Source organism: Ceratotherium simum, chromosome 24, assembly GCF_057802395.1.
Source record: "Ceratotherium simum simum isolate JZ-2026a chromosome 24, ASM5780239v1, whole genome shotgun sequence".
NCBI lineage: Eukaryota > Metazoa > Chordata > Mammalia > Perissodactyla > Rhinocerotidae > Ceratotherium > Ceratotherium simum.
In genome coordinates, this window is record NC_141923.1 from 5,377,424 (window position 1) to 5,390,804 (window position 13,381).

The 13,381-nt window shown below is 58.1% G+C and overlaps 1 long non-coding RNA gene across 1 annotated transcript; it reads right to left on the bottom strand.

Moving 5' to 3' along the window:
* Window positions 1-6,622: 6,622 nt before the first annotated feature.
* Window positions 6,623-13,068, bottom strand: LOC147913804 (uncharacterized). Its single transcript, XR_015556054.1, has 2 exons — window positions 8,143-13,068; window positions 6,623-7,056 (listed from the first exon to the last, which is right to left on the bottom strand). It is a non-coding gene; the product is annotated as an uncharacterized LOC147913804 (long non-coding RNA).
* Window positions 13,069-13,381: the final 313 nt, after the last annotated feature.

A 13,381-nucleotide genomic window follows, 5' to 3' on the forward strand; every position in this document is an offset into this window, starting at 1 on the left:
CAGGCCACCGCTCACCTCCCCATCCCTCACCCTGCATAGGCAGGGTAGTGTTCTGCAGCCTCCGCCCCCACAGATCCTTGCTGTCCCCCCTCAGGTCCCCCCCACCGCCCACCAGGACGCCGGGAGCCAGGCAGTGCGTCAGCGACTCAGGCTGAGCTCACTTCAGTTATTCAATAGCTCTGGGCCTGAAAAACACCAGCTAAATTGCATCCCATTTTCCCCAAGCCCATTAGCAACTAGCGGCCTCATTCTCAGTAATTCTGCTGAACCACCCTGGGCTGGCTGGGGGGCGGGGGGGCTTTGTGCAGCTGCCGCTCCCACCCACCCCTAGAAAAGCACCAACTGGTCTTCTTTGTGAAGCCCGAAGAACGATGGCCTGCTTGAGTCACTGGTCAGAGGGTGCAACATCGGGGCCCCAAACCCCCCTACATGCTGAGCCCTGCTCTGGCATCTTCTCTGCCTTTAGTGGCCTCATTTCTCCATGCGCTCTTGGCAGCCCCTCCAAATCCACCTCCCTGGGTCCCCAAATTGGATTTCTCCCCAGAGGCTCCCACGCCCTGGCAGCCTTGACCACTGGCCACTGCGGGTACGAGGATGCCCTTTTGCAGTGCTAGTCAGTTACGACAAGAACAACAGCCAGCATCTTCCTTTCCGAGGGTTTGCCACGTGGACACTGTGCCTGCCCCACCTGCGTTAACGTCCACCCTTGCCGCCATCCCAGGGGGACCCCAATTTGGAGGAGCAGCATTCCCCACTGCGAGCCACAGGACCTCAGGCAGGTGGCTTCCTTGCCTGAGCTGACTTTTCTCAGTTGAAAATGGGAAAGGTGATATTAAATGCTGCCAGGCAGGAGGCAGGGGCATTCCTGGAGATAAAGGACAGAAACGTACTTTGTAACCAGCCTCCTCCTGGCCCCAAGGGCATCTTGGGGCCGTGGACTCATCACGCCATGTCATGTCGAGGTGCTGACCTGAGGGTCTTCCTGTTTACCCTTTACATTTGTAAAGGTACCTCCCTCTGTGTAGTGGGAAGGGGGGGGGATGACCTTATCTGTGAAAACTCTTATCAGGACGGAAGAAGACTTAAATCTACATACTCTTGATTACTATAATTCCTGTCTCTCTGGCCACATTCTCTATAGGTGGCCCTGCAAAGCATTGTCTGACAAACACATTTCCCTCTCATGTAAATTGTCTTCTTCCCCTCTGAAATCCCAAAACACCACCCACCCCCAACATCCTCCTTTGTCTTTAGCAGAAGATGGTATTTAAGACAAGAATCTCTGCTCTTGTGTTGAGAAACTCAGTGTCCCTGGTTTCTCCCATGTATACACGTTATTAAATTTGGTATTATTTTATCCTGCTAACCTGTCTTGTTAATTATTTGGCCAGCCATAAGAACCTTAAGGGAAAGGGCAGAGGGGGATTCTCCCTCTTCTCCCACAGCACCAAGTCACCACCAACTGACCCAAGTCTCTTAGGGTCTCACTTCTTGGTCTCCTGGCTGTGCCCACTGCTGGGGGAGACCGGGCACTGCGGGGTCTCTGTCCAGAGCATGAGGTGTTGGGAAACCACTAGTTAAGTGAAACCTGAAGGCACAGAATATTAATACACACTAACGGTTATTGTCTTGTTCTACGTTACAGAGTGTCAGGGAGCAGGAAGGGCACCAAACTCCTCCTGAGACTCCGGCCGCTCCACAGACAAGCACGCAGAGTCCTGCAGAGGGAGACGGTGGAGGGACCGCTGCCCTGAGTTGGGCTGGGCCAGTGACCGTGGGTTTGTGCTGGGTGCACCTGCAGAAGAGAAGCTGGAAACCCACGGCTGTCAGGGGTTTTGGGGGACCGATGAATTGATCCCCCTTTGGGGCGGGGGTCGGCACCATCTCTTTGCCCAAAGCCCAGGCGCACCCCTGTCCCCACCCTCGCGTGTACTCTGCGGCCTCCAGCCCCCTTCCTCCTGGACTGGCCTCAGGAAAATGTCAGCACCGTGAAGGAGATGCCAAATGGAGGAGGACAGCACACAGGAGACAGACCACAGCCCCACCGACCCAGCCAGGACTCTGCAGGGAAAGGGCCCTCGGCTTCCTGGGGCCCAAGAGGGCCCCTGCACCCCGTGATCGCCCACAGCCCCTTGTACGGTTCTGCTTACGTCTTCCTCCCTCTGTGGAGGAGAGAGGGAGCACAGCGGCCACGCCCCAAGCTCAGGTGGTCTGTGCATCCCCCGAGTGTCTGAAGCAGGCGTGAAGCTGGGGTGGGAGGAGCAGAGAAGGCCGGCAGAGCGACCTCGGAGTGATGGAGCACCAGCTATCTGCTCAACGCTGTGCCAGGCACGGTCTCAGGTCTCTCTTCCAATAACCCAGGTCATCCAATAAGGAAACGGAAGCTCAGAGGGGTTGAGTGACTTCCCCGAAGTCACATAGCAGGTCCGTGCAGAGCTGGGTTGGCTGCTTAGGTGTGTTGGAGAATGTGGCTCGTGCAGCGTCAATGGTGCCTTTGTCCCCATCCCACCCATGGCGTTAAAGCCCAGGTCGGGCGTGAAGCACGAGCAGTGTCGATCCATTGGCCACGTGGCCCCTCTTTCCTGAGGGCTGGAAATGTAACTGTCTTCTGGAAAATGAACTTTCTGTGCTGCAAACCGATTGTATTCTTGGGCAGTGCGTGACCCCAGCCCTGCTCCACCAGATGTGCCGCCTTCCCAGCCACCCAGCAAAGGGGAGGTGTGGCCAGCTGAACGGTCCTCTGAGCAGGGACAGAGGACCTGCGCCCCGGGAAGCAAATGAGCATGGCCATTAGGGGAACTGGATGCGAGTGGAAGAAACCACCCACCTCTGAGAAGAGAGGCCTCTCACCAAGGGGCCAGAGTGGGGTCAGCTTCATTAGTGACCAGGAAAGGATGAGAGTCCTGTGGCTCAGTGTCATTAGACAGAGTGACCCAGGAACAACTGCACAGGGTGTCAGCTGCTTTAATCTCAGAAAAAAACAGTGAGAAGCTGTGCTTCAGAGAGAACCGGGTCCACTCTGACCCCAAACCTTTCTTCACTCACTCACCACCAATGTCCATGGCCCCCTGCCATCTCTGCCAGCAGACACTTCTGCTGCCAGACTCCCTCGACCCCTTCGCACCCCATCCAGGGTCTCTGACATTGTCTCGGGCACAGAGAACGCCCCCTCTTCCTCAAGTGCGTATCTGCATGTGTGTGCATGTGCACATAGCGGGGTATGTGCATGGTGTATGCAATCATTTACACACGCATGCACACATTGCTCGACCCTCTGAAAGTCAATGTGGGGGTCGTGGGCTCGCAGGACAGAGCTGTGAATCAGGGCCTAAGTGGGGAGACAGAATGGAGTTACTGGGGTGAGAGGGACATCATGTCACAAGACCCTCGCTGAGGTTTGGGGCTCAAACTCAGGGAAGGCTGCCCTGCTGGGCCTGCCAGCTCTGGGGTCCCCACCGTACCCAGAGCCAGCCCTAGTCACAGCACTGACCACTGGCCAGCATTACCTGGTCCCATCTGCCCTGCCCTGCCCTCTGACCCCAAGCTCATTTGTATAAGACACAGCCCAGGGTCCCTCCATTCTGTCATTAATTCTCCAGCTCCTCCCAGGTGCCAGGCTCCATGCTGAGCTATGAACACCTAACTCCATGCCCCTGACTTGAATTTCTACCTCTAGACCCTCCCACCCAAGCATCTGGCCCCTCACTCCCACCTCCAGCCCCCACAGCCCAGAAGCCGGGGCAGGAGAGTCCCCTGGAGGACAGAGTCAGGGCTGGGGCTGCTGAGAAGTTGACTTCTTGGAGGATGGAATGGTGACCCCTCGCTCCAAGGACCAAAAGGTGTCAACGATCATGGCAAGAGAGCAAATAAATAATGGGGCACATGGCCATCTTACCCACAGAAATAAAGAGGGACACCTTAGCTACCCCACCGGGTCTCAGACCCCACTCGAGGGTCCTGAGACGATGCGCAGTGAATCGTCTCACAGCTCATATTCATTCATCCACTTGCACGGATTCTAATCCTCACCACAGCCCCATTGGACAGATGGGAAGCCTGAGGCCCACAGAGACAGAGTAGTGCCCGGACACTGCACTGGGATGAGGTTCAGGCAGCTGGGGGCAGAGCCTGCGCCCCAGAGCTCTTGCTGCACTGCCTTTGGAGTGGGGCGGGAGGAAGTGGCTGTCCCGCGTTCCAGATCACCAGCAGAGGCTCCCTGAGGCCCGGGCGTCTCAGATAGGGCAGGAGCCCCATGAGGGGACGGCACGCTCAGAGACAAGGGCTGCAGGGATGGCGAAGATTGCCTGCGATGGGGGTGATGGAGGCCCGGCCCCCAGGCCACAGGGGCGGGACCCAGGCCACAGGCCAGCTCCGCATCCTGTGGCAGGATAGAAGCTTTATGAGCAATGAGTCTGATGCTCAGATTCCAGTTGTTTCCTCCAGGGAGCTGCCCCTGGGTAACTCCTAGAAATTTCTGTGGACAGTTCTGGCTTGCTGGTGTATGGGGAAGAGCAGAGCGAGGGGCAGAAAGCAGTGGGAGGTGAGGAGGGGACGGCTGGAGCAGAGGCAGGGAGCGGGTGAGGAGTCCCAGGGAGAGGGGAGAGCCGAGCCTCGTCTGGTCCCACCCCCCCTGGGAACGCTGGAAGCACTTCGGGAGACCGGGCTTCCCAGGATAATGCAAGGGGGCCAAGATCTTGGGAGGGTGTTTTGATAGTTGAGGGGAGGGTGGCCCAGCAGCCTGGAGGGCTGGGTCACAGGGGTGGTGGCACAGGAAGGGACTCTTGGGACTTCAATCGCACCCATTTTACAGACAAGAAGACTGAATCTCCGTGCAGGAAGGAAGAACAGGCTGGGGCCATGGTAGGAGAGAAACCCGCCCCCAGATTCTTCCCAGGAAGCCAGCCCCTCAGCACACCTGTTTGGGGTCTATACACAAAGTACAAAGTGAGAATGAGTGGTGGGCTTACGGGGTAGGCCTAGGTGGCTTGCAGGACGGGGAAGGGGACTGGGCCTTGGGCACTGCCCTGTCCACACCTCTACAACACCCGAGAGGTGAGCTGATAAGGTCACAGCCCCCCACCAGCAGACATGCTCACAGGTGTACTCTCTCCCTGGACCCGGAGCCGAGGAGGGGAGTCAGGGGCACGGGGCTCTTGCAAGGCGTGCCCCCGTCTGGGGACCCTCAGCACCCTCCGTGTCCTGCCATGGGCCTTTGCTTGGGTCCTAGATGCGGCTCTGAGCACAAGGGGCTCTGTTCCTCGTGCCTCTGTTTGGGGGTGACTTCAGGAACTGGAGGGCAGATGGGGAGGGCACAGGCCCTGGATGCTGGGGCCAACAGCTAGGGGGGTCTGGACCATCACTGGTGGCCCCCAGGTCAGGGTGAGTTGGCCTGCAGGTGCATTGCGACTTCAGGATCCATGGGGATCCTAACCAGCCACGGATCACCAGGAGGGAGTCCCCATTCAATGAGGACATAACCCGGTCAGGCATTTCTACATCCCAGAACCCATTTCACTCTCATCTCACCTGCGAGGTGGGTGGCAGTGTGCCCATTTTGTAGATGAGAAAACCGAGGCTCAGTCCCAGTAAGTGACAAAGTCACTAGAATCTAGACAAAGTCTAGATTCGAACCTAAGTCATTTGACCAAAAAAAATTGTAGCCCCTTCAGGGTCCCCACCAGGTATATAAGCCCATTTCAGGTTGGAACGTCAACTTCATGCTTCCTTCCCCAACTCAGAGTCACTTTCAGGAGTAGAAGTGTTTTTCCCAGAGTAGAGTTTGCCCACCAAGGGACTCTGGAGAAGAGGCGGCAATGCCCAGGGGGCGGGGCTGGCGGTTTGGGGGTCTACCAAGCGCTGGGCTCACCCAAGGGTCTACGCGGGGGAGTCGCCGGCACTAGCCAGAGCCCCCTTCCGGCCGTGGATAGACGGGGCCCCTGGGCCTCAGTTTCCTCCTCTGTCAGATGGCGACAGCCCGTCTGGAGGGCTGGGGGCGGCGGGGCTGCAGAGGGAGGATGGAGGAGAAAGTGCCCCCCACCCAAAACCCTGGGCCAGGCGGTGGCTGCCTGCCTTTCGTTTGCGGCGGAGCTGGGAAGGGAGGGGGGCCATCCCGGCGCCCCCGCCGCCCAGCCGGGGCGCAGACCGAGGCGGCCGCGCGGGCGAGCGGCTCGGGAAAAACAGCGTGAGTCAGCGCCGTCACGGCGGCCGGAGCGGTCCCCCCGCGCGCGGCGGCGCAGCTCTCCGAGGTCATTATGTAACCGCCGCGGCTCCGCGCCGGCCGCCTGTGAGTCAGCGGCTGAGTCGTGACCACGCGGAGGCTGGCGCGGCGGCGGCGTGCGCTGCGCTGGGCCCTGGGCCCCGGCCTCTGCCCGGCGCGGGGGCGGCCGTCAGACCTCAGACGAGAGGACGGCGGCGCTTTCGCGGCCCTGGCTCCCGCCTGGGAGTGCGAGCGCGCACGCGGGGGCCGGGCCTCTGAGTGAGCCCCCCGGGAAGATGCTCCCTGCAAAGGGCCTGCTGGGCCAAGGCTGGGGACTCTCTGAGAAGCCCTCCCCGGGGCAGATGGCCTGTGTTAAACCTTCCACCCAACGAGCATCATCTCGGAACACGTACAGACACAAACATGTTTAGATTTTTATAATGTGCATTTATTATTCAAATGGCCTGACAACATTCAAAGTGTTTGAGAAGGATGAGCAGAAATTCCACGTCCTTCTAACCCGAATTTTCACCTCCTAGCCCCACCGGGGTGGCAGAGGGGCACGGGCCATCTGCTCTTTGACTTGAGTTTATTTCCACTGGGGACTTCTCCCGGGCCCACACAGCCCTCCCCGCTGAGGGACTCAACCCGGAGCTCAGTCAGTGGCCTTCAAAGGGGGGCGTGCAGGGGCCTCTGCTTCCCCCTGGATGAGGCCAGGGAGGGCGCTGCTCTGGCGGGCGCCGTGCGTCTGTCTGCTGGCACATGGGTGCCCTCGGCTTCTCCAAGAGCGGGGACCATGTTGGAGTCGTGTGAAGCAGGAGAGGGGATCAGACGAGGAGAGAGAAAGCAGAGCTCAGCCACTGAAAGGGTAGGCAAGACAGGAGAGAGTCAGGAGAAGGGACCCAGATTCCACTCACCAGCTGAGCGCTTTCCTGGGGTCCCTGACGGCACCCACAATTGAATCACCGGGCCCAGCTGGCACAGAGGTCTGTGCCCCATCCTCACTGAGTGACACGGGCACGCCCCGTACTGCCCTCTGCCTCAGTTTCCTCACCCGGCACCCCACCATCCCGGACAGAAAGTAGATAGAGACACTGGGCTGTTGGGGTGTCAGGCTGACCTCCCCTCTTTTCCTTCCATTGTGTCCTCTCCCGATCAGCCCCCCTTCCAGCCCCCACTTCTAGTTTTCCTGGCTAAAACCTGCCACAGACACCACCACACCCGGAAAGAGATAAATAAATAAAAGAAAAACAACCTCAACTGTGAAAAGCAGTCCAAATCAGAATTTTTTCCGGCCTGAGTTAATTACACTTTAAATTGGCATGTTTACTGATTGGGGATTTCAAGTTAACAGAGACACCCCCCCTCCCCAACTGTTTGTACAGTAAAACTCCACAGGCTGGCGGGCTCCCCCAGGCCTTGGCAGGCCCCGCCGCTCCCCTGCCAATGAGAGCATAACAGAAACATCTATTTTTGAGTGTTAGAGAAAACGAAGCTATCACAGATGGTGGGAAGCAGCATTCTGGATGGTTTCCCACACCCCCACCCGGGCTTCTCAACAGCGTCCTGCCCCAGGGAAGACCAGGCCCTTCACCCCCAGGGGACCCCGGACACGGGGCCCAGCCTGCTCAAGCCCCCCTCACACTGCAGCACTGCCCATGGGGGTTCACTCCCTCTCCGCAGCCACTTGGAGCGGCGCCGGCCTCTCCCTGGAGCCAGGCTGCACAGGGTCTGGAGGGAGCCCGGGGCAGGACTCAGGAGGCCCTGTTTCATTCATTCAGTCGATGAACACTGTTTGGAGCTCAGAGGAGCTACGCCGAGGAAGGCGGCACCAACCCTAATAATGGGCTTGGGGCTCCCCTAAACTCTGTGTGCCCTGGGCAAATCCCGCCTCTGCTCCAGGCCCAAATGGGAGGCAACTAGTGGTTCTTCCCACAGGCACTTACCAGACCTGAGGGATGCCTCGGGGGTCAGGCTGGGCTCCCCAGCTCACAGCCCACATCTCTCCAGGCAGAAGTGGTTGGTGTGGCTGCTCTGGCCCAGCCCTTGGCTCACGGCTGGGATCAACCGAAGGCTCCACCCGTGGGATGTCCACGTACTGGGCACATGCCAAGTTCCCGGTCCAGCATACCTGAAAAGGGAAGACAAGGCCAACAGGCACCTTCCCTGGGCTATGTTCTGTGCCCCACAGTGACGAAACCAGAAACAGCACCTGCCCTGTGCAGCTTGCAGGCTGGGCAGGGAGAGACTTATTTGTAGGGGTGGATCAGGGAAGGCTTCCTGTAGGAGGTGGCTTTGGAGCAGAGCCTTACAGGATAAGGAAGGACAGGCATTCCAGGCAGGAGCATAGCTTGAGCAAAGGCATGGCACTGGGACTTGTGGGTATGAAAACAACTTCAGCCCCTAGGACCCAAAGAGCGCTCTTAGATGTCTCATCATGCTCCCCTTTGGGTCCTGCAGCCATAATGGCGCCAAAGTCCTACCCAGGGACTGGTCATGTGGCCCCATGTGGCTCCTGTCCTCTGTGCCACCCACTCCGGGGCTTTGGGCCCCGGAGCTGCGTGCTCACGGGGCCAGATCTGCCCTTCCTTAGGATCCTTCCTTACTCCCTGCCCCGCTCTCACTCCGCCAGCGGGTGGGTGGGCAGCGCGGCTGCGCATGCGTCCTCCACGGCACTGGAATAATGGGAAAATGATGAACTAGCCTCCATTGCACCGTTGCTTCCCGGCCCTCAAGCCCATCCCCGCTGGATACAAATGGCCCCTCTTCCTCCACAGGGTTGTTTCAGCGGCCTCGACTGCACGGCCCTGGTGGCCTTGGTGGCGATTCATGTCCATCTTCGCCGGATTCTTCTTCATTTCTCTGCTTCTTTATTCCCTCAAAGAGCGCACTTTCATTTCTTCATTCCACAAACGTTCTCCAGCGCCTGCTGTGTACTGCTCCTGGCTATAAAGAGATGGGATTCAGTACACCCTCACATGTTGAACACCTACTCTGCACAGCTGCCTGAGGCCAGCTGTCATCCAGGCATTAGCTGAGCACCTACTGGGAGCCGGCTCTGCAGAGTCAAGGCTGTGGCTTCTAGAAGCCCTGGGGAGGGCAGCAGCATCACTCCCCTTAGGTACTGAATCCCACCTGGTGTTTCTGCAGCCCTGGGGTGCCGGGTCCCCTCTATTGTGACAAGGAGGGCAACTGCTGATCTGCCAGAGGTGGGTCTCATTAAAGACCAAAATTCAACTGAGTACATTTGAAGATCTGATTGGCTTTATTCAACGATTCATGAATCAGGCAGCACCCTATCTAGCAAGAAGAAAGGAGCTCCAAGGAGTTGTGTAAAATGGAAGGTTTTTATAGGCAGAAAGAGGATGGGACAAGGATGTTAAAAGAGTGGATTATTTCAGGCAAGGTCACCTTCCCTGAATGGAAAGCAGGGGGTCTTGTCAGGCAGATGAGCTCACTACTGGTTTAAAATTCCACTCCAGGGAGGGGCTGAAACTGCCCTTTGCTGAGGCATGAAGTCTTGGTGGGCTTAGCACAAGTGACTCCATTTTGGGCCTGTCTCTTTTTAAGTTTCAACCTCCAAGTTTCAAACCCTGAGACAACCCTCAGGAAAAAAGCCACAGCAAAGCATACTGCCTGCTCACAGCTCCGTGATCTTGCCTGTAGGAGGTGCAAGTAGGGGTGCGACAAGAGGTCCCACTCAGCCCTGACATTTGGGGTCTCACTGACCCCCCAGTGAGACTGTGACTCCTGGGGGCTCTCCAGGACCGTACCAGCCATGACTCTGTGAAGAGAGGTGTACAAGCGAGGGTAGGGGAGAGCAGGGAGGAGGGGGAGCCTGGAGGAGCCCTGCCTGGCAGAGATGAGCTGGCTAGTCTGAGCCCTCCCTTCTTGCTCACCAGCTGCCCTGACTAGGTCTGCACACAGTGAGGCAGCAAATACATCCTCAAATGCGCTCAATGTGGCAGCGAAAGACATGGGTCCACATGGTCTTTGGTATTTAGATCTCAGTGCGCCTGGGTCTTCTGACGGAGCAAGCAGCCCTCTCCCCAGGCCAGACACGAGCCAGGGGCCATGGGGACTGCACCCAGATGAAAGCACCCCATTTTGTGGGCGATGGTAGCAAACTGGAGACGCCAGGTGGGTGCAGGGAAAAAACCCATGAAAAGTATAGCAAGCTAAGTGTTGGGAAATGCGAGCCTGCCCCATCATGCAAAGAGAATTCAGGGCGACTGGACGGGCCTGCCTTCTTCTAGGACACAAGGGGCAGTTCCTGAAGCCAGTCACTGGCAGCAGGCAGCGTGATTAGGAACAAGCAGCCTGAAGCCAGACTCCGCCCCACCTCCCACCTGGGTGATCTTGGACAAGTCACTCAACCCCTCTGTGCCCCATTTCCTCATCTGTAAAACAGAACCTGCCCCCAGGGCTGATGGGGAGCAGTGAGTACACGCCCCAGAGTGGAGGTTGTGGGGCCAACACAAAAGCCCATTCGGGGCAGCTATTATTTTTCTTATCTTCCCCTGAAAATGGCAAGGGAATGGGAACATGGGCCCAGTTTGTCCAATAATTTCCCAATTTCAAAAGTGGCTCCTGTGGAGTCACCTCCAGGGGACACAGCGGGGGAGTCGGGACCCTGGCCCACCCAGACACCAGGAGACGGTGTGTGTGTGACCCTGACGCAGTGCCTCAGAGATGGGCCCGGGTCACTGACCCTCGGGCTCGGGGTCCACAGGAACTCTCATCCTGGCCGCTGTGGGGACAGGCATTCTTGTTCGGCTTGCCAGATGAGAAAGGCTCTTTGTTTATTTTCTCTTCTCCTCAAACAATAGATACACCAGTAATTTGGCTTTTAATGAAATTCTGCACCAAGCAGCATGGGGTCACCGTCTTTGGGTCTCAAATGAGTCTGGAACATGCATGCTGTCATCCCTGCCACCCTGGCCTGACATTTTGTCTCATGCATAATTCTCAAGTGGTGGCGGATGTACCCGAGCGGCGGCCTGGGAGACTCGGGGGGTGCCCGCGCTTGTTAGCGCTGTGGTGTGGGAATGGTTACATTGGAGCTATTAAGGAAGGCTAATGTCGCCTTCCGCGCCCCCCACACACACACATTCAATATATTCCAGAGATGTGTGGATGCATTAAAGCAATTTTCATCTCCAAATGTTCCCATTTAGTCAGTTCCATGCATAAAATATTAGCCCTGACACCACGCTCCAGCCTGTCATGGATGGAGTTCCCCAGAGCACCTGGCTCTGAGCGCCGCAGAGTTTGCCGGAAGGTGGGGGCGTGCTCAGTTGGTGTCTGTAGGATTATATGGGGGCTCTTCACTCTTTTTGGGGCCCCGGGGACCCCCTGGAAAGTGGAAGAAGAGACCACAACCAGCTGACCTGTCTCTGTTGCAGCAAACCTCAGACTCTCAAATGACATCCTGGAAGGGACAGAAAAAGCTGGAAAACCAAACAGCTTTTAACAAATGTGAAGAATTTCTAGAAGCCGATTACCATATTCATGTGCTCTGCACCACATCTTCTTGCCTGCCTCCTTTCTGCCTGGCACTTTCCTGGGATTAACTTGATAAGGTCCCTGCCCTTAGGGAGTCTGATCATCAATCAGCAAACACCCACTGTTTCTCTGCTATGGGCCTGGATGGGTCCCAGGGCTGCGGGCACAGCAGGGAACAGGACAGAAAAAATTCCTGCCCTGAGAAATCTTACAGTCTAGTGAGAGGGAAGACATTAACGTCAGGTCATTTCAGGTAGCAGTAAGCTACGGAAGAAAACACTGACAGGGCTACTGATTGAAGCTGACAGGAAGAGGCAGGGGCTAGGCTGGGAGAACAGGGAGATTCCATCCCCTCCAGAATCCCGAACCCCTGCTCTAGAAAGGGCGCTGCCACTCATGGGGGCTGAGCAGGAGACTGTGCTGAGTGCCCCGAGAAAGGGATAAGCAGGGCATGGGGGCTGAGGAAAGGGGGCCTGGACCCTGGACAGGAGGGAGGCCACCGGGACTCAGCTCCCAGCAGGAGGACGGACGGATGCTAACGGGGATATACTGGGAAGTGTGAAAGGAAGGAAGCAGCAGGAATGAGGGTGGCCAGTCCAGAGCCTTGGGACACTAGTCACCGTCTTGGAGCTGAGCATGAGGGGAGGGGTTGCAAGGGAGGGGCTCTGGGCCATGCAGAGAGAGCCCGATTGTACTCTGGAAAGTTCTCCCTCGCAGAAGGAGGAGGAGGCACTGGAGGGAGACCCAAGTGGGGCCTGTGCAGTGGTCCAGGCCAGAGAGGGCAGCCCTTCCGGCAGGGCTGTGGCCGAGGGGCTGGAGGGAGGGGCGGGGATGGACGGCAGGGGAAGGTGCACCTGCAGAACTTAGGGACCCAGCGTACGGGGGAGGGGAGGCGGCCTGGAGGGATGGTGCTCTGCTGACAGGGTCCCTGCTGGTCTCCCTGGTGCTGGGGCAGCCCCTCACTGGGCAGAGAGAGACCCCAGGCTTGAGGAGGAAGCCCATAGAAGAGAGGTAACTGCTGGGGGCAGGGACATTGGGGACCACTGACTCAGGAACTCGGAGGCCCCTCCGAGGTGCTTTCAGAAGCCCTCCAGAACGGATGGAGCTGGAAAACTAAGAGGCCCGGAGGCACAGATCCTACAGCAGGTCCCGGGGCAGCCACCACAGAGGCTGCCGCCGCCTGGTCGGCACCTGGAGTGGAAGTCGTCCAAGGCGGGATTCGATACCGGAAAGAGGTTGACTGTATAATATTCATCGTATAGAAAGTGAACACCTCACAGGCAACCTATTTCAGGTACCACTGAGCAGGGCTGACTCCAGCTGAGGCTTCTTCCTCAGGGACGGCGCGGCCCCCGCCCCGGGCCGCGGGATGCAGTGGGCAGGTGCAGGTGCCGGCCCTCGCCATGCAGCGGCGCCCCGCCCTCCCCGGCGCCCCCCCTCCCCGGACACGGCGGGCGTGCAGGAGGCATGCAAGGCGGGATTTGATACTGAAGAGAGGTCGACCGTGTATTGTGCGTCATGATGAATGCGAACGCGCCACGGGCGACCTCTCCTCAACACCATGTGGAGCAGCACGCACAGCGAGCAGACCCCCGGCCCTTCCCCGGGAGGAGTCTTCCTGCCATGGCGTCTCCGAGGCACTGGGATGAGAGGCAAAGCGGCCGGGACACACTTCCCAGG